The 14,922-nt window shown below is 37.8% G+C and overlaps 1 long non-coding RNA gene across 4 annotated transcripts; it reads left to right on the forward strand.

Annotated features, from left to right (window-relative positions):
- Positions 1 to 10,954: 10,954 nt before the first annotated feature.
- LOC120075772 lies at positions 10,955 to 14,101 on the forward strand. 4 transcript variants are annotated; one of them, XR_005481435.1, is made up of 4 exons: positions 10,955 to 11,013; positions 11,089 to 12,720; positions 13,036 to 13,149; positions 13,614 to 14,101. It is a non-coding gene; the product is annotated as an uncharacterized LOC120075772 (long non-coding RNA). The 4 variants fall into 4 exon arrangements; XR_005481432.1 differs by having other exon boundaries at positions 11,089 to 11,159; positions 13,014 to 13,149; XR_005481433.1 differs by having other exon boundaries at positions 10,955 to 10,987; positions 11,063 to 11,159; positions 13,014 to 13,149.
- Positions 14,102 to 14,922: the final 821 nt, after the last annotated feature.

Raw genomic sequence — 14,922 nt, forward strand, 5'->3', positions numbered from 1 at the left:
AGTGAGCAACTCCGATGACCAACTCTTCAATAACCACCTCCGATGAAAAACTCAGGCAACCAACTCTAATATCACCTTCATGCGAACAATTTCAGCCTCCAACTACAAACTCTGATGAAAATCATCTTCGATGATCAACTTCAACGACCACCTTCGTGCAATCAACTCCAGGCTCCGAAAACCACCTCCGACGACAAACTTTGACGACCAACTCCAATACCACCTTCATGCGACCAACTTTAAGCTCCGACAACCACCTCCGACTACAAACTCCAGCGAAAATCATCTTCGATAATCAACTTTGACAAACACTTCCGACTATTGTAACACTAATGACTGTTAAAGTATGTTGTAGGATTGTTAATTATAAGTAATAGTATTCTGTCTATATTAAGTGTAATATTTATACATAAAAAATTGTAAAATATATTTTTATTTAATTGAATTCACATATTAGAAGAGTGTTAAGAAAATTTAAACGAAAAGTATGTATGTAGTTGAAAAGTATGTAACATATAACAAAAAAAACCATAAAATGAAGATTTTTTTTCTAGAATATTTTCTAGCAAAAATTAGTGAAAAATGGAGATTTGTTCTCTGATGAATCTCCAAATTTGGAGGAATTGAAAGTGGAGTTATTGAAAAAATGTGGTGACATTCTATTGGTTGCTAAGATGATAGGGGAGATTTAATTAAAAAAAAATTGATGACAAAGTAAAAATATAGAGCAACAATAGAAAGAAGAAAAAAAAGAAGATGATAATGAAATTCATGGAGAAAAATTAGGAATAAAAAATTTTGATTTCTCTTTTGTTTTTTATTTTATTTAACCATATTTCTTCGAGAAATGTAACGGATTAATTGTTGTTCATTATCCTAAAAAGAAAGAAAGAAAGAAAGAAAGAAAAGCTTTAAAAATTAAAAGAAAAAATTGCAATCCATATTTTATTCAAAGATGGGTAGAATTATTGAATAAAAAACTTTCAAAACAAAAATAGTAATCATGAAAGCAGATTATTTAGAGTTAAAAAAACTGCATTACATACCTCAAACATATGAACTCAACTCTGCACCCCAAACACAGACATATGAACTAAACACAGACATATGAACCCCACAAACATATGAACTCCAAACATTCTATCACAACTCAGCGCCCCAAACAGCTCCTAAGATAATAACTCTTGTTCTTTCTTGATGTACATATTACTTAAATTGCTTTTTGACTTTTTGTTTTCCTTCTTCATGTATTAGCCACCTTGACATTTTGACACTTGTCAAGAACTTTGAAACTAGATTGTTAGTTTCACATTCTCTTTGATTATATTCATCTCAAGTTTTTTATTGTAGGCATTTGAACTTCGTAAATATATTGACTAAAGTTTAAACTTTAGTAGAAACACTGTCCTCATTCTTTTAGCATATTATTGAGTTAATATAATTCATTTTCTGTTCAATGAATAATAAAAACGTTATGAACTAGACATAAGTATTACAAAAGTGGAAAATGGGAAGAGGCGTTGCCTCAATCTAGGCTAAAGAGGAGGTTACTGTTAAACCTCCAATTATTTGTACATACAAAAGAAAGGGCAAGAAGGGAAATTCATAGAAGACAAATATGGCAGGGGAGGAGGAAATCGGTTGAGGGACCACAAGGTGGTTTTAAAAAGGACAGTTTGGGAGTGAGGAAAGCAGAGAAAATTTTGTGTAAAAGTTAGAGGGATCTTTTTTTAGGAGAGGACCACTAGCTCTCTCGAATGTGCTTGTTTATTATCCTTTTTGGGATTATTTTCATTTCTTATTTAGGGCTGAACTTGTTTGTTTGTATTTAGCAATCTCTACTTTTGGTTTCCATTTCATTGTTGAAAGACTATTGCTTATCAATATATTAGGGGCTCTGTTGCCCTATTTCTTTTGTGTTTCTTGTTAGGTTATTCGTTGTGGGGAAGAGGGACCTAACAAATTGGTATCAGAGCCGCTTAATCCTGGGACGAACTAGGGCGATGGCTCAGAAACAGATGGAGGAGAGGATGGAGAAAAACGAGAAAGAAATGTCCGAAATGAAAGATATGCTGTTGGGAATATGTAAGAATATTGAGAAACTTACCGAAGAGATAAGGGAGAACAATTCCTCCTGGAAGGTTGAGGAATCAGGTACCTCGGACGCCTCTCGATTTAAACTCAAAGGGAAGATCAACGATTCTGATTCAACACAACACGCCGGAATAGGGGGGCAATAAAAGAAAATACGAACGGCTGGAGATTCCTGTTTTTTCTGGTGAAAACCCTGAGTCATGGGTGTATAGGGCGGAGCACTACTTCGAGATTCATGAGTTGACAAACTCAGAGAAGGTAAAGGTAGTAGTGGTAAGCTTTGGCCCTGATGAAGTAGACTGGTTTTGTTAGAGTCACAACCAGAATGCGATAACCATGTGGGAGGAATTAAAGAGGCGAATGTTTGAACACTTCCAACCCACCGGAGAAGGAAGTTTGGATGTGCAGTTGCTGAGAATCCGGCAAGAAGGATTGTACATCGATTATGTGAAGAAGTTTGTAACTTATTCAACGCCCCTACCAGACTTGTCGAAGAACATGCTTAAGGATGCTTTCATTAATGGGCTTGAACTTGCCCTAAGGGTTGAGGTGATCAGTAGGCATCCATCCACTTTGGATGAATGTATGCGAGAAGCCCAGTTGGTGAATGATAGGAATATGGCCTTGCGATTGGCCTTATCGGACCTGGGTATAGTTGGGCTGAAGAAAAAAGAAGCCCAAGTAGGAACGAATGAGGGCACATTAACGGATAAAAAGAATGTCAAACCCCACGAAGTCCTAGCAACGAAGCACATTACTATTCCGGTGAAAGGCAACTACATGAAACGAGATCCTCCAATGAAGCGCTTGTCGGACAGTGAATTCCGGGACCGGTTGGACAAAGGACTATTTTTCAGGTGTAACAAGAAGTACGCACTTGGCCATCGCTGTTGAGTAAAAGAAAATTGGGAACTCATGTTGTTTATTACAAATGAAGAAGAGGATCTGGTAGCTAAAGGAGTGAAAGAAGATGAACAACCTGAATTGAAGATAATTGAAGTACCTGAGAAAGCAGAGATCGCCCTGAGATCGATCAGCAAGAGGGACGATGAAGTTGAAAGGAATGTTGAAAGAAAAAGAGGTTATAATATTAATAGATTGCAGAGCAACACACAATATTATTCACCAGAAAATTGTGAGAGGACTGAACCTCCCAGTAGTCAAGAAAACGAGTTTTGGAGTGGTTATTGGCAATGACACGACTATACAGTGGGAAGGAGTCTGCACAGCGTTGGAACTAAGACTCCCTGAACTGACAGTGAAGGCCGACTTCCTCGCAATTGATCTGGGACAAATGGACTTGGTGCTAGGGATGTCGTGGTTGTGCACCATAGGATTTATAGGCATGCATTGGCCCTCATTAACTATGTCGTTCTTGGCACGTAACTCTCAAGTAATATTACGAGGAGATCCATCACTTAACAAATCAAAGGTGTCGTTCGAAGTGTTGGCTAAAACATGGGAGGCAGAGGACCAAGGTTTCTTAATTGAGTTTCAGAACTTCGAAATTGAAGAAGATGGCGAGGCAGGGTACGACAGTGGGCAAGAAAGTGGAGAGAAACTACTAGTAATGATCCAAACCTTGCTAGAACAGAATGAAGACATATTTGAAACTCCAACCACCCTTCCCCCGAAAAGGGCTGTTGACCATCGGATACTGACCTGTGAAAACCAAAAACCGATTAATGTTAGACCATACAAATATGGCCATACCCAGACAGAAGAAATTGAAAAATTAGTGGAGGAGATGCTACAAGCGGGAATAATTAGACCGAGCCATAGTCCCTATTCTAGTCCGGTTTTGTTGGTGAAGAAAAAAGATGGAGGATGGAGGTTCTGAGTCGACTATCGGAAGTTGGATCAAGCCATGGTTTCAGACAAATTTCCAATTCCGGTAATAGAAGAACGGCTAGATGAATTACATGGGGCAATAGTTTATTTGAAACTTGATTTAAAATCAGGATACAATCAGATCTGAATGCACGAAGGAGACATCTAGAAAACAACTTTCAGGACTCATGAGGGACACTATGAGTTCTTGGTAATGCCTTTTGGGTTGACAAATGCACCAGCCACATTCCAATCAGCACGCAGCGGAAATGACAAGGATCGATAAACACTCTAATTGATTAATTTTGGCAAAAAAGAAAACATGTTTAAACAGAATTTAATGGGTTTCAAGAACATATCTTTGAAAAACCGCTGCTAAATCCTCCAAATCTTTGTGCAGTTCTTAGGGAGAAGACAAGACCATTGGGAATGAATCTAATGAATCAGGTATTTCGACCATTCCTCCGCCGATTCATTCTAGTATTCTTTGATGATATTTTGGTCTATAGCCCAGACATTTCAACCCATGAAACGCATCTAGGAGTGGTGTTCAACATCCTAAGGGATAACAAACTCTATGCCAACAAACGAAAGTGCATTTTTTGCCAGACCAGAATACAATACCTGGGTCATTGGATATCTGCACAAGGAGTAGAAATGGACGATGAAACAGTTAAAGTCATGATGGGGTGGCCCCAACCGAAAAATGTGTATGAACTTCGTGGATTTTTGGGGCTCACTGTATATTATAGGAGATTTGTGAGAGGATATGGCAATATTGCAACCCCTTTAACTCGACTCCTCCAGGAGAATGCTTTCAATTGGGATGAGGAAGCCACTCAAGCTTTTGAACAGTTGAAACAGACAATGGTGACCGTTCCAGTATTGGCCATTCCAGACTTTTCGAAGCCATTTGTTATAGAGACAGATGCGTCAAGGTTCGGGTTGGGCGCAGTGGTAACTCAAGAATCCAAACCCATCGAGTCAAAAACTTTCACAAAGAGCATAAGCCAAGTCAATATACGAGAAAGAACTAATAGGTGTTAGCGGTTAAAAAATGGAGGCATTACTTGTTGGGAAATAGGTTCACGGTGATATCTGATCAAAAGGCCCTTAAGTTTCTGATTAAACAACGAGAAATTCAGCCACAATTCCAAAAGTGGTTGACCAAATTGTTAGGATATGACTTTGAGATACTATACTAGCCGGGATTGCAAAAGAAGGCAGCAGATGCTCTATCCCGTGTCCCTAATACAGCTGAAGCCTATGTTTTAACAACACCCACTCTTATAGATATCGAGGTAGTTTTGAAAGAAGTTGAAGAAGATGAAGACCTCCAGAAGATAATAGCTACCTCGAAGTCGAATCCTGATGGAAAACCTAAGTATCAATGGCAACACGACCGACTGCTCTACAAAGGGAGGTTAGTTTTGTCTCGAAAATCCACGTTGATCCCCTTTTTATTGCATACGTTTCATGATTCTGTGTAGGAAAGCCATTCGGGGTTCCTAAGGACATATAAAAGAATGAGTGGGGAACTATTTTGGCAAGGAATGAAGGCTGATGTAAAAAAATACGTGGAAGGGTGTGAAATTTGCCAAAGAAATAAATCAGAATCGCTGTCCCCAGCAGGTCTCCTTCAGCCTCTACAAATGCCATGTTTTTTTTTTTTTTAAAGGAAACGATTCATTGTATTAATAAATAGAAATGAGCGAAAGCTCTAAGTACAAGAGAGTTATACGAAGAGCAAAGCGAGAATACAAGTGCTTGTAAAAGGATCAGGAGATGCACCCAGACGACTCAACTAGGTTGACACTTCCTTAGCATCCTCATCATATTCAATTTTAACCCATGACTGAGAGATAAGAGAACAAGATTACAAAAAGAGGACAAAGTCTAAAGAGACAACAAAAGTGAAAAACTAAGGATGAAGCCAAAATAGTGGCCTGAAAATAATAAAAATATATAAAAATGTTCAATAGGCGTTGCTGGAATCTGGAAATCTGGAGGAGTTTAGTGTTGTCCGTTAGGAGGGGTTGAGATAAAGGCCTCCCAATTGAGGTTGAAGTCTGAAAGGCTGTGGGCATGGAAAGGGCCGGAGAGGAGGCACCAGAAGGAGGCTTGATGACTGGCGGCTTCAAGGCGATCTTGGAAACTAGTGGCTTTGTTATGGAAAATTCTTTGATTACTTTCAAACCAAAGGTCTGCCAATAAGGCTTTTACAGCATTGCACCATAACAAACGGATAGATTTGTGGGAGGTGGGTCCGGCAAGGAGCTGAAACACATTACTTTTGAAATCATTGCACAAGGTCCATGGAAGATTGAAAAAACACAGCAGCTTATTCCAGCACCAATTTGAGTAAGGGCATGTAAAGAAAAGGTGAAGCGAGTCCTCGCTATGATGTAGGTAGAGTGGGCAGACTGTGGGGGAAAGGGAGGATGCTGGTTGCTTTTTCTGAAGGACTTCAGCTACATTCAGCTGACCGAAAAGCATAATCCAAATGAGGATGTTGACCCTTCTTGGGCTTTTTGTTTTCCAAATAGCCGAGAAGATGGACTTTTCCAAAGGGGAGAATGGTGTAAGGTGGCTTTTGAGGGATTTAACGGTGTATTGGCCATTGTTTGAGATGGACCACACTCTTTTATCAAAAGAGAAAGAAGGGCTTCTACTTACAATTTTCCTCAACAAGTCTTGGAAGGCCAACACTTCTTCATCTTTAAGCGATCTTCGAAAAGTAATGGACCATGAAGCTATGTTATTGTCCCAATGATCGGCAACTGAGCCATTGGGTAGCTTGGTGATTCTGAATAAGTTAGGAAAAAGGATGCTGAAGGGGGAATATCCTTCCCAAGTGTCTAACCAGAAAGCAATACGACTGTCATTACCAAGTTTGAAAGTGGCCAAGGATTCTACCTTCAGCCACATTTTTGAGATGCTGACCCATGGACTTTTTAGGCTTCTACCTCCTTTCCCTGTCGTATGCCAATCAAAAGCATCCGTACCGTGAATACTTCTAACAACTTTACCCCAAAGAGAGTTTTGCTTATTGAAAAATCTCCACCCCCATTTAGCAAGTAGTGCAGTGTTCATAGCTCTGAGCTCCCCGAGACCTAGACCACCATCTGCTATAGGTTTTTGAACCAATTCCCATTTGACCAAGTGGTTCTGCTTGCTGCCCTTGTTGCCTTCCCAAAAGAAACTTCGTATAAACCTTTCCATTTTAGATGCTACCCCTTTGGGCTTGAGGAAGATAGCCAAATAGTAGGTTGGGATGTTTGAAAGGACTGAGGTACAAAGAGTGGCTCTTCCACCCCTAGATAGATTGAATCTTCTCCACTTGTCGAGTTTACCTTGTACTTTATCTAGGACCGGCTGCCAAAAGGAGGCTCTTTTTGGGTAACCCCCTAGAGGCAACCCTAGATAAAGGAAGGGGAGGTGGTCAGCCGAAACATTTAAAGAAGCTGCTGCATTATAGAGCTCACTATCATCCACATTAATGCCGTAGAGTGCTGATTTATCCCAATTTACCTTCTGCCCTGAACACCATTCAAATAGCTCCACTGTATGTTTAAGTTTTGACAGCAAAGTGCTGTCATGTTTGCAAAACAATAAGGTATCATCCGCAAATTGGAGTATGGAAACTTGGACTTGCTCTTTGCCTACTAAAAACTCTTCAATGATGCCGGAATGATTGAGTTTGAAGATTAATGCACTCAACACTTCGCTGACTAGAAGATAAAAGAAAAGGGGAGAGAGGATCACCTTGTCTAAGCCCTCTTGAAGCGGCCACTCTTTCCCTTGGTCTCCTGTTAATGAAGATCGAGTAAAGTGGGTTTTTGACACATCCCAAGATCCATTCTATCCATTTTTGATTGAAGTTCTTGGCCCAAAGCACTTTTTCTAAAAAATCCCAATCAACTCGGTCAAAAGCTTTTTCCATATCAAGTTTAAGTATCCAATCCTTTTTCTTTTTTGCTCTATACTCTTCCACTGCTTCATTGGCTATAAGTATGAGATCCAAAATTTTCCTTACTTCTATGAAAGCACATTGGGATGGAGCAATCGGACATAACCCCTTTTAGTCTCTCGACTAACACCTTAGCAATGACTTTGTAGATTAAAGAGATTAAACTAATGGGTCTATAATCACTTACCTTGATGGCTACTTTCTTCTTTTGAATTAAGCAAATGAAATTCTCTTTTATACATGCATTGATCTTGCCATTCTTGAAGTCATTAAAGGTATCTTGGAAGCTTGACTTGAGCATAGGCCAAAACTTTAGCAAAAATTCAGTAGTGAAGCCATCGGGGCCTGGGGCTTTGCTTTTGCCAAGGGTTTTTATAGCTGAGAGGATTTCTGTGGCTGAAAAATTGCTTTGTAGTAGAAGATTTTGATTCAAGTTCACACAAGGCCAATCTAGGTTTAAAGGAAGGTGCCTCTGCCCTGGAGATTTTAGCCAATGCCATGTTTGATTGTGGAAGAGTGGATTGTGGATTTTATGGAAGGTCTACCTAAAGCAAGAGGGTATGACTCAATCATGGTGGTGGTTGACCGTCTGAGTAAGTACGCCCACTTTATCACTCTCAAACATCCTTTCACGGTAAAACATATAGCAGAAATGTTTATACAGGAGGTTGTTCAACACCATGGGGTCCCATTATCTATCCTAACAGACCGAGACAAGATCTTCTTAAGTAACTTTTGGAAAGAAATGTTCATATCCATGGGCACTCAGTTGAAGAGAAGCATGACTTTCCACTCTCAAGCAGATGGTCAAACGGAGAGGGTCAACTGCTGTCTAGAGACTCATCTTAGATGTTTCTGCAATGAACAACCCACTAAATGGAACAAATGGATCGCGTGGGCAGAATTGTGGTATAACACGACCTTCCACATATCGATTAGAACCAGCCCTTACCAGGCAGTGTTCGGGAGACCCCCTCCACCCTTTATTTCGTATGGAGAAAGGAGAACAACCAACAACACAGTGGAACAACAGCTGAAAGAAAGAGATTTAGCTCTTAATGCCTTAAAGGAAAATTTGGTGTTAGCCTAAAACCATATGAAGAAACAAGCAGATAGGCACCGGAGAGAGTTGCACTTTGAAATAGGGGATGAAGTTTACTTAAAGCTCCGACCATATAGGTAGCGATCCCTAGCCAGGAAGAGGAGTGAAAAACTATCACCAAAGTTCTATGAACCATACTGGTTAACGGAAAGAATTGGAGAAGTGGCTTATCTGATGGCAAATCAACTTTATAAGCATTATCTCCATAGCACTTTAAGATCTAAAAAGGTCCCATCTTCCTTTGCTTCAACTTGTTATAAATTTATAAGTACCAATTGGAAACCGAGTTTTATCAAGTGAATCATAACTTGATCTCCTTGAAGTTTCTTAAAGCATCTGTGCAAATTAGCCTTTTGTTTATAATTGGTCATCGTCTTGGCTATTTGAGCAGCAACATCCTTTCAGTCATGACATCTGTATCTTGACTAAAATCAACAGAAGTAGGACTATGAGCTAAATGCCTAAATCAATAGTAAGTCTAGGAAGCTTTATGTAAACAATTTCAAATGGTGACTTCTCTGTGGTCCAGTTCTTCACGTGGTTATAAGCAAACTCAGCTTGAGGAAGAAGAAGATCCCATTTCCTTGACTTATCTCCACTTAAACAATGAATAAGGTTGACTAGAGTTTGATTAGTTACTTTAGTCTGACAGTCTGTGGTTGACTGGTGGTACTAAATTTTAAGCTGGTATGAAACTTTTAACATAAAAATGTCTGGAATTTAAGATCCCCATCAGACATTATAGCCTGTACCCTTATAAGCGCATAATCTCTTTGAAGAAAAGATTGGCAACATATATTGCATCAGAAGTCTTCTTACCAGGCAAAAAAAAATGTGACATCTTGCTGAATCCATTAACCTCAACAAGGACTGAATCAAACCCACGCTGAGTCTTAGGAAGACCAAGGATAAAGTCCATGGACAAGTTATTCCCAAATACTCTCATGGATCGGTAAAGGACTATAAAGGCCAGTGTTCTGTTTTTTCCTTTTTCCTTGTTTGACAAAGAAAGCACCTTTTGATAAAGTTAGATTCATCTTTCCACATTTGAGGCCACAAATATCTATCAAGAAGAAGATGTGAGGTCTTATCCTTCCAAAATACCAGCTAGGCCACCCCCATAGATGTCTTTGATCAAGGATTCCGGTAAAGATGTATGTGGCATACATAATTGATTATTCTTAAAAAGATAACCATTTACTATGTAAATTGACATGGGCCATACAGTTGGACCAAATCTTTCCAAAGTTCAAATCATTGTCATAAGGATCTGGAAGGTGATCAAAGGCAACTACCAAACCTTTTAGGACAGCTCCAATTATTTTTTGTTTCTACTTCATACGTTTCCAACAACACATACCTTTGAATCCATTCATGAGATTGAATTAATCCGTTGCCAATTTGATACGAGGTAAAATGCTTTGGAAACATTAGCTCACCCATATTCGTGTGTATATCTGGGCAGCCTCCAATCCATCTTTATGAGGTTTAGTCGATAGTTCTTAGCCAGATAAAATCAACATTTGTATTGGGAAAGGTCTTACCTCAACCTTGCTTATAATAATAATAATAATAATAATAATAATAATAATAAATGTCAAACCTTACTTTTGACATTTATGGTTTAAGAAGTAAAAGTATAGAAGCTTGGATGTTTCATGTTTGTCATAAAAATTGGAAATTGACTCACATACCCATGCAGAATATGAATGAGAAATTCTAGATCTCAGGTTTTTTAGGAGTTCTCGTGCTTTTTTTATATGCTTTGCTTTTTTAACTGGATGCCTATGATCGAGCTTAAGATCATTGAAGTTTATTTATTTTGTAACTGGTTATATTTAAATAATGGGCAGCATGTGTGGCATTAGAGAAGTTACTTTTTTTCTTTTTCTTTTTTTTTTAAGTATAGCTGAGAACTATCATTACTATTTTGACTAAGCTTATTCTTCACTCTGTGCAGTTTTGAACAATTATGCATCAATTACACAAACGTAAGCTACCATAACTTTTCAACCAGGTATTCCTCATTTCTTTCTCTAATTCAAGGTCAACTTTGAATGCCGTAGTGATATTTAGCGCCTCTTCGAGACAGAGCAAGAAGAAACGGATCGAAGCTGGTATACTAATTTTGATAATCAAGCTCTCCTGTAGCTCATTCAGAAGGTTCATCTCTCATCCTTAGAATTTTGATCTTCGGGTTTTATTAGCTCTTCTACTCAGTCTTTTGCAGTTGATTTCTCTTCATTTTAAAAGCTTATGGAAAAGTTTTTCACTTGATTTCCACATAAATATTCTACACACAGAAGGTTCACTATGAGGTTCAGCCTAACCTATTTGTAGGGGATTCAATCAATACTAACTTTATCTTCTTTTTTATCCTCCAGAGAGGTGAAGTGATAATACCAAAGTAATTGGCTGGATAAAATTTATCTTACATGCTTTTTCTGAGAGAATAATATAATATATTAACAAGGGAAACAATACTAGAAAATTGAGATCTCCTATTGAAAGGAAAATTATGGTAGGTCCTTGACATTGCAATCGAAATTGACAGAAAATAGCTCGGAATTAATTTGTACTACAATTTAAACAGTGAAATTCATTTACTGGCTACAATGGGAATTACAGTGCTGAACCCCAAGCACTTTGAGAGGCTCCCAAAATTACTCTTCCAAATTCTACCTATTCCTCATCTCCATAATACTTCCCTTGTGTGTATGTGTGTGTGTTTTTCACACCCCCCCCCCCCCCCCCCCCCCCCCCCCCCCCCCGTCCAAATAAAAGATACAAAAAAGGTGGTCAACTACTCGAAAGGCCTCCAATCGAACAAATTTAGACTAATGGATAATTACAAAGAAAGCTGTTAGGCCTCCGATCATCTTACAATATCAAAGGAGGGGTAAAAAGGGAATGGCTTGTTCGTGAGAGCATAGCATCTACATCCAATAATAATAGAGTGGGGCACCACAGTTAAGTTAGGGGGAAGAAGTGAGAGTATATGCGGGGAGGGAAGTAGGGAAGTATAGTTTTCACTTTGGTAGTTTCTTCTAGAGAGTGAGGGAGGGGATCCCAAGCTTCTGTATGGGTTGGAGTGTAATTGCCCTTGGGGCAAGTTCTTTTGATTGAATAAGACTTCCATAGATCGATTCCTATCAAAAGCTTTGTTGCTGAACCCTGCATAGAAAAATTAAATCTAATAAGGGACCAAATATCACTTGGAGAACACTCAAGCCATTTAGAAGAAATTCTATTGTTCCTCTCACCCATTAGCCCCAGAAAACAGCACATACTATTTTAAACAGAGAATATTACTCAAGATGAACAAAAAAACAGCCTAAGGGCAGGGGTTGAGGTAAACTTCTGAGTTCTTTGATCAGTTATGAGACAAATATCATGTTAAACTTGGTATTTTTGTGATCACCGAACTTATTGGACGGTTGGCTCTCGCCTCTCACATATTAAATACAGTCTGTCCAATGTGGTTACCACATGGCCATCAGATATATGCTGTCTTCTGAATTTTCATATTAGGTGAGTTCTTATACCTGCTGCCACAATGAACACCGAACAAGTATTCGACTCATCTTGGTTGCAGTCAGGAGCAATATAAGAGGAACACTGGGAACAGCTGTGGTTGAAGTAAGAAGTGAGCAAAGTTGTAGCAGTAAATGAAGGCACTGATGAAAGGAGAGGTTTTAACATTCAAGCGCTTGATATTAAATATGTATGAGATTCAATTAGTTTTCATTGAACTACTGTAAACATTGGACAGGAAGTGTCCTGGGACTAATTCTATAAATAAAATGGCATCGGCCATTCATTAGTTCAAACATTTGACATGATACATATATATATATATATAATATATATATATATATATTTAAATTGTTTGTTGTCCTTTTAAATCAGAATGGAATATAATCTTCTATTTTGATTGCAAATTTCTTCCCCTCTAAAAAAGATAATGAAAATTTAAAACTATCAAGTAGCTGGCTTAATGTTTATCCATGTGGACAGGCTGATATCAGTCTTGTTTCAGGCTGATAGCTAGACTAAGAGCTAATGAGGGAGAAAGGGTATGCTGAAATGGAGAGATTAAGGATAGGAAAGTCAGAAGGAACTGAAAAATGCAACTTCAGGACTCTTAAAACAGGTAGTTACTACTATTACACTTACATGGTGTCCCTGAGAAACATGTGATTAGAATAGTCTGAACATTTCTAAGCATGAATGAAGCATAGTTATCTTTTCTGAAAATTGAGGTTTTGTTTTCAATTTGACAGATAGGGTTGTTTCTTGTCCCCATACATGGATATATTTCAACACACAAACACCAAACATAGATTAGGAAACATATATGATTTTCATATATCTACAAATGGTATTGATATGATATACTTGTGCTGAGCCCGTTGGTAATTTAGAATTATATGCAATTTCATTCTACTAAGATGAAGTTCAATGAAGCAGCGACTATAACAGAACCTTTGATGGTAAGAAAAAGTAATACAATATAAGGTTGTAATGATTCAAACAGATTTGATACTCATGATGGTGATGCATTTCCTAGGACTTTTATTCTTTCCATGAACTAAGTCACACCTGAATTGTTGCCAGGATGAGGCTGCAAGAAGCTTTGAAAACCGAGTGAATTCTTCCGGAGAATTTTCTTCTGAGACCAAGAGATTCTAGAAGTTGGACGCTTGGTTTACAAGGTAATGTAAGCTGACTGGATACTGTTCTGAAAGAGGAGATAATATATGACATATTTGAGTTAGAAAACATCATGAGGTAAAATTTTGTATTTGGATCAATGGAGTTCAAAAAGAGTAAGGAATTCCTCAATATTCTCGTCTCCAAAGTACTTTTCAAAGGAAATGTTGGAGGAGATGGATATCTTCTCATCCACTGCACTTATATCTACAGACGCTGATGTGAGCTTCTGAACTTTAGATTTGTATGTTGCTTAGGAGTTCTAGGAACAACCTTTACCAACTGTTGTGGTGTACCCTCTTTGAGAGGGGAACTCTGATTCTCTGGTTTTTAATGTATACTTTAGAAAATTTAAGAGTATCACTTTTGAACACGCGGAAACTTCAGATAAACTCTTGGCTTCTAGTAGGAGTAAGGGTGTTCAAATAACTTAATGATCTAGAAAATCCGATCACAACCTAACTCGATCAATATTATTAAATTAAAATTATATTGATTGAATTGGCTCATGAATTCACTTAAAATTAGTTTGATTTGAACTAAATCAAACCCAATATATCATTAAGTCTAAAAGTATTAACTTTTCATATTTAATACATAGATTTATAATTCTTTTTGGATTCTTTATTCTGGGTCAATTAAAAAAATATTGGAAATGTAAATTTTCATAATATAAATAAAATTTATGTTATTAATCGTAATTCTATGGTTTAGAGATTAACATTTCACTTCTTTTCTTTTTCTTTTTTTAATCTTAAACAATCAAAAGACTAAATTATCCAAATAACTCGAATCAAACCAACCAAAATATCTTATATTTGGGTTGGGCTTGAATTCATTATTTTATAAGCGATCCCGAACCATTTAAGTTGAATATAAAAATTATTTCAATTCAACTTAAGTCATGAACACCCCTAGTTTCTAGTTATATAGTAAAGATTTGAATTTAAATACCTTGACCGATGAGTTATACAAATGCTTGAGGATTAAAACTAGTTATCTATAATAGTTTATTGAAGCTGGTGCCCTATTAAAAATCATCACACAACACGAGATGGTGTACTTTCACCTTTCTAGCTTTCCAAATTAACTCTTATTATCTAATAATAATACGATGAACCTGCAGTCAACCTCACTGGAATCGTGCTCCCAATAGATTCATCAATGAGATGTTAATTATGCCGGAATTTATTATGGTTGCCTACTTGTTTAT

This window comes from Benincasa hispida, chromosome 4, assembly GCF_009727055.1.
Source record: "Benincasa hispida cultivar B227 chromosome 4, ASM972705v1, whole genome shotgun sequence".
NCBI lineage: Eukaryota > Viridiplantae > Streptophyta > Magnoliopsida > Cucurbitales > Cucurbitaceae > Benincasa > Benincasa hispida.